Source organism: Balaenoptera musculus, chromosome 11, assembly GCF_009873245.2.
Source record: "Balaenoptera musculus isolate JJ_BM4_2016_0621 chromosome 11, mBalMus1.pri.v3, whole genome shotgun sequence".
Taxonomy (NCBI): domain Eukaryota; kingdom Metazoa; phylum Chordata; class Mammalia; order Artiodactyla; family Balaenopteridae; genus Balaenoptera; species Balaenoptera musculus.
Genome location: NC_045795.1, coordinates 61,372,073 through 61,378,780, shown reverse-complemented (window position 1 = coordinate 61,378,780; position 6,708 = coordinate 61,372,073). Strand labels below are relative to the sequence as shown.

Genomic DNA, 6,708 nt, shown 5'->3' with positions numbered 1-6,708 from the left:
CCAAGATCTGGGCAAGTTGATTCTTGAGTACTCGGTCTGCTGTTTGGCTTGTCATGTGTGTTCACCACACTTATTTTTAGACTTTTTTAGTGGGTGGAAAGAGTCCCAAAGAACATAGTATGTGAATTCTTTTGCCTTTAGTGGCGTACTGTTGGGAAGGCCTTTTTTCTCCATCTTCAATATTCCTATGCTTTTTGAGAAGGAGATTTATAGACTCTGGTCATAAAGGAAGCAGATTACCCTGTGTGTTATGTATGTGTACGTAAAGTTGGATGTTGATAGGAATCTATATCCCTGGATGGGTATGTAGTTTTTCATCTTTCTTGGAATCATATCAAAGTGACATCTACTTTTATATACGTATTTATATTTTTCACTAACAATTTCTATTATATCTTTTGTTAGATTTGGCATCATTTTTCAGATGAAACTTGATTTCAGGTGGAATTTTAAATTTAAAAATCTTTAGTATGTCTATTAGCATGAAAGCAAAATATGACCCTTTAATAAATTAAATTGGAAAACTTGTCTCATAGCTTGCCATTTTAAGAATTTAGTTGGGCCAAAAATATTATATGTATGCATACAAATATATACACATATAAACTTGGGCAAATTTGGTTAAGGAAAATAGACACGGGAGACAAAGGTAGGCAAGGGGAAGAGGTAGGAAAAAGTAGGATGTGTGCCGAGAATAAGTCCCTCAGACAGTTGGATTAGAGCACTTGTATACGGAAGGAGACAAACATAAAAGGAAAGGATAAACAACAAGGACCTACTGTATGGCACAGGGAACTATATTAAATATCCTGTAATAACTATAATGGAAAAGAATCTGAAAAAGAATATATATGTGTGTGTGTATAAAACTGAATAACTTTGCCGTACCTGAAACGAATACAACATTATAAATCAACTACACTTCAATAAAAAGTTGTTTTGAAAAAAAAAAAAAGGAAGGTTTGCACCAGGTGGTAGAAACCTTTAATGCCCAGCTAAAGATTCGGGTTATTTTCTAGCAATTCATAATAAAATCATTGTTGATAAAACCATGTCCTTTAGTGATGCTGAGAAAGGGGACACAGCATTGCCCAGCCCTCGAGGTGGGTCTGCTCCTCTCAAGGAATAAATACGTATTTGAATCATGAATTCCTGTTTCCCAGGGAATGTCTTACAATCATGTGCGGCAATTCAGAATGCCTGAGAAGTGTTCGTGTTTTGTTTTCTTAAATCCAGCCATTTAGTATTTACTTCTTGTTTATGACTGTAATTTGAACCTTATTTTAGGAGAATGTACCTAATAAAAGCGAGGTATTTATTTACTTTTCTATCTAGGTAATGAAGCATATATGTGTATACTTTGGAGGAAGTGAAGCAGATGAGCTGGTATTTATCGAGGGCCATATACACCACCCAGTATGTAGGTAGCTTTGTTTGTGCTATCCCAGTCAGTCCTCACAAACAGCTCTTACAAACAAGCAGTGGTTATCTTCTTTTATAGGTAAGGAAATTGAGGTTTTGAGGGGTCACATCCAACTGACATTGCTAGTAATTGTCAAGGGGGAAATCCAAACGTGCGTCTCTCTACTTGTATGAGAATTGCCAGTCATTCATAGTATTGTTTTTTAAGCTCTCAAAAGTCTACAGTGAAGGGATTGCTGTGCTCTTCATATATAGAAGCTTAAGGCCAGGAGGTAAAAAATGGTGTGGATGGAGAGCAGTTACCAGTGATATTTGCTAGCCTGCAAAAATAAGAACAGAAAATGGGCCAAGAGGAAGATTCCTTATAGCCAGGCAGAAATGTCTGCTAGAATATGTAGGAAAGAATCACAGCATCATAGGACTTGAGTAAATGTGAGCCTGAGGGAAGATTGGTAGCAATGATTTTATCAGAGTGAGTCATCTGACAGCTCTAATCAGAATCACCCCCTTTATTATAGCTTAGGTCATCCATGTGCCTATTTCTAGAAAAGACTGAATCAAGACAAGTGAAACATACCTGAAGATCCTGGCCTGAACTTTGTAATTGACCTGGCAAGAAAGTGAGCTTCAGATTTGACAGCTCAGTAGTGGTGGTGGTGGTGGTGCTGTTAGAAGTACTTAACAGTCTGTGTTTTCCTTCTACAGCATTATTTTCCAAACTTCCACAATTCCTGGAGGGGGAGGAAATCGAAAATATGTCTCCAGGGATCTTGAGGCATGAGCTGAAGTGATTGGGAATTTTTTTTGAAATCTCTTCTTTTATCTTTAGGCAATCTTCATTTTCATATTTATTTGTTTTAATTGAAATTACTTCTTTTGCTGGTTAAATATTTCCTTACCCCCATCCTAAATCACCCAGTGGAATTGACGGTTTGGGAAAATGTGCTTATTTCACTGGCCTGGCATCTCCCGCCTCTGTGCCGAGTGGGTGCCCCGTGTGAGAAGCACCACCTCCCAGGGTTTGAGCTCCCACAGAGGCTTTACCGGCAGCACACGGGGCTGCCACACCCCTGTTGACTCCCCACCCCTGTGACCCCCTCACTTCTGGTTCCTCCCTATTTATCACACTGTCATGGTCTCTTTCTTTCACTTGATTGGCATGACTTTATTTTAAGGGCTTTATCTCTTGATGTGTCCAACAGTTTTATTTTTAGAATTTCTTTTTTTTGTCTTACCAGGGGAATGTAACCAAATATCTATCTATCTATCTGAGTCTTGCAGGTACATATTTTTTCCTCACGATGCTGCTTGCTATTTCACTTAAGGCACAGTTGCTGCAGATATGACATGACAGAGGGCAGGCTTAGCCTGGGTGTTGTTTGCGGCCAGTCTCTTCTGGCACTGAGTCAGCATGAAGGCCCAGCTCTGTGTGTACGTGGAGCTGGGGGTGGGATGGGGGAGCAAATTGTCATCTCTGTCTCTTGGATAAGAGGGAATGAGCGCAGGCCAGCACGTACAGAAACTAATTTCAGGTCGCGAGCAAGTGCCAGCTTTATGATTGTTATATATATTGTATTTTTTAGTGATTCCCAGTTGATTTCCAGCTTTCGTTACAGCCTTGACAAGAGTTCAGTGCTTTTTGGTAATTTAACAGCAGCAAAGATTTCCTTTGTAAAGCATTTTTATACCTAAATGTTATATGAAAAGGATTATTGCTGATTTACTGATACTAAAGACTTGGTTCACGTTAAGCCCTCGAGTCCTTTGTTTAGGGTGTCATTTGTGTCCAATCTGTTTTCTTCTCCTGAAACTCGATTGTCTACCTTGAACTGGTCTAATCTTGCTTGATCCCATGTTTCCCCACTATCCCTCTGCAGAACCACCTTTTGTACCAAATGCAATTGCATTCCTGTCTTTTGAATGACATCTGCTACAAAAATAGCTTTTTACATAGGCCTTGTAGATTTCAAAATCTTTTCTTTTTAAACTACCCTGTCTTTATATCTTCGGAACTATTCTATGAGATAGACAGCTTGGGGATTGTTATTACTCATTTTTTGAATGAAAAAAGAAGATACCAGTGGTCGTGACTTGCAACTTCATGCCAAAGCCCCAGGTCTCTGGGGTTTCAATCTGCTGAACCATTCTGCTTCAGTACCCTAGTTTCTAGATACATTTCCAGTTTTCCCAAAAGTGGGAAGAATTTATTATGTAGGTTGAGTTGTCTACAGAGAAGATAGCTCTAAGATATTTCAGGTTTGTTTTTTTTTAAGTTTTAAAATCAGGTAAGAAACAATGAGTTTTCTGAATTTCCAAATAGGACTGGTTCCTATATTAGATAGGTTAAATATGTTTACTTCCTGAGAACAAAGTGGACTGAATCAGAGAAGATAGTGTGTGGCTAAGTTTTCATTTTTCTGTTTATTTCTGGGACTAGTATTTTATCTCCTCTTTGTTGAAATATTGTGAGAAAGTCATGGGTGGAAGAGTCACACTTTATGGTTCTTAGTAGGAATTTCTGTGTTCATGAGGTTTCTTAAAGGTAGTATTAGAGGTCCTCTAGCTATGTGAGAGTTTTTGAAAATCTAATAGAAATGGTAGATTTCCATGTGGTAAATCCATGGATCTTAAAATGTCAAGCTTCTTTACTTTCGGCTGGAATTTCATGCACCTGATTAGAATCCCTGTTTGGCAGCACATGGGCATGACTGATTAATTTTTTTGAGGGTTGTCATTTGTTTGTAGACAAGGAGTCCGTGAGGAGAGAACATAATCAAGTGACTGGTCTCCTAGTCTCCAGATAGTTGGAAGTCTGAGATTTGTGCTGCAGTGATGGAAATGTCCACCAGGTGGCACCAAGGATTTGCTTAACTGTTGGCTCCCCAGCTAGTTAGTGACTGGACCACCTGAAGCCCATTTAAACTTCTCCCCCACCTTGTAAACTATGGCTCAGCTGCAGCCGCACCCTCAGTTCTGGTCCCTGACTTCCCCTGCACCCACCCCCTCAGCGCTGCTGCTGCTGCTCTGTATCGGCGTCTCACCACACTGTGGGTGTTGACTCTTCCCCTGGATGGGAAGCTTCTTGAGAGCAGCGCCAAATGAATTTACTTTAAAGCTTATTCCTTTCGGTATTTCCAGCAGTGCCGGGCACAGGACCTCTGAGCTGCAGTGTTGAGTTAACATCTGTTGGTGATCTGTGGGCTAGTTGTGACCCTCCATCGCGTTCACTTTCAGTATGTTTTTTTGTCTTGAAGGGCATGTTTATTTTCCCAGCCGCATAAATGACTTGCTGGAGGGGGTTGTGTAGTTTCATAAACCTTACTCTAAACTGCACCCTGACCAACCACTTTCACTAACTTCCAAGGCAGTTTATAGAGATCATTCCTGTGGAATGATGGGTCTTCCCCGCAGCCCTGCAGTTGGCCTTGGCGGTGGGACTTCCCTGCGTGTTAGGCAGCAGATGGCCTCGGAGTTGTTAGGCTGTGCGCCGTGTAGGTAGGAGCTTGGGAAAAGCAGAAGAGAATCCTCTGTAGCTCTCATCCCTCTGCCTTATCGGGGCTCCCAGAGGGGCCTCCCACAGCAAGCGGGTTTGGCCTGGGAGGGAGGCCTCTTGCCGAGGAAGGGTGGGCCCGGGAGGAGCAGTAGTACCACAACATATTGTAGTTGGATTGTGTCATTTTATTGGAGACCATTAAGGAAGTGGACGTTCATTTTTTTCTCTTCCAGAAAACAGATAATGGCTTCTAAGCCAATTGGAAGGAAATTTGAAAAGGTTTCATAACAGTGTTATTTCATTATTGCAGCCAGCCTACACAGGCAACCAAGTTGTTTTCAGGCCTGACCCTGGCTCTGGCTTTTTCGTTGTGTGGATACCTTTCCAAAGTGTTTGATTTGATGAAATATTCAGGGGTTCTGTGTTTGATAGCAGACCCAAGAGTGTGCAGAACTCTGAGCAAACAGCATTTACATTTACCTAATGTAATTTAAAAAATGAGCCACAGTCTAGGTGATACTGGAGATGGTAATACTGATGTGGTGTGTCTGGGTGCTTCTTTGTTTAGCTCCCTAGTGAATTTGATAAACCAAGGCCATATTTTTATTTCTAGAGCTGGGAGTTCCCCAAGCTGGCCGTTTTGACCTTTGAATGTTAGGAGCCCCAAAAGTTCTGATTATGAGACAAGGAAAAGGCAACAGCTTTTCTTGTCCATTAAAAAACCCAGGACCCACTCCTGGCATTCCTTTGTCCTACAAACAGAGCAGAGAATGGGACCCCCGCTCTTTGGGGTGGTGTTACTTTAAAGACAATCAGAATCTACCTGTTAAATGCTCATCTTCTCTGTGAGTCTGTGTTTTGGTTTATTATCACCTTTGGCAGTTGAATTTAAATCCACTGGGGGTGGGGTGGGGTAGTTTGTAAGTACATTTTCAGAAATGCATCTAAAAGTCTTTTCAGGAAAAATTTGGGACCTGCTAGTGCAAATTAACATCGCTAATACAGCTGCTTTATTTTTAGGTGATCGGCGAGGACAATGTGGCAGTGCCCTCCCACCTCTGCACGGTGATCCTGGTGCGCAGAAGCCCGGGGTCTACTGAGCCCCTGGCACTAGGGACTTCATGGTGCCCAGCAAGGCCATTGACTTCCAGCCCCAATTAAGTGAGCTCCAGGTGAGCCTGCAGGAGCTGGAGAAGTTGTCAGGACTGGTGTTTTTCCCTCATCTGGATGGAAATAGTGACATCAGGAACATCTGCTTGGTGGACACCTGTAAGCTCCTGGATTTCAGGAAGTTCACTCTGAGCGCAAGAAAGATTCAGGGAGCCCGATCGGTACTCAGACTGGAAAATCCTTTCATGGAAAATTTGCGGAACGCAGGCATTGAACCCAATGAGGACTTCATGACTCACTGCAAAAAGAAGCTGGAAGAACTCAAAGCTCAGAGCAGTCAGGAGTCCTGGAAAGAAAGCCCTCGTAGTTCACCTCTCAGAAGTGTGATGTTGTCTGTAACGAAGCAGGTGCAGCCTCTTTGAGATACTATGTTTTAGAGGCTCTGCTTTAAAATGATGGAATCCTAAATTTCAGACTAAATTTTTCCCCAAAAGATCAAAGATGTCAAATGTTTTGGTGGGTATTTTATTTGATGTGAGAAACTAAGGAAACTGTTAACACCTGCAGATTACGGGCTGGTCTTGTGTCAAGTTAACAGGAGGGCTGTGTCTGCAGGATGACGCTGTGTGCGTGTCCCTCTGGGTGTATTGTATGTGAAGGCGTTATATTTTCTGCCTCCAGAT

At 41.8% G+C, this 6,708-nt stretch overlaps 1 pseudogene; it reads left to right on the top strand.

The window, feature by feature from the left end:
• Positions 1–2,833: 2,833 nt before the first annotated feature.
• Positions 2,834–6,447, top strand: LOC118904267 (annotated as a pseudogene).
• The last annotated feature ends 261 nt before the right edge of the window (positions 6,448–6,708 follow it).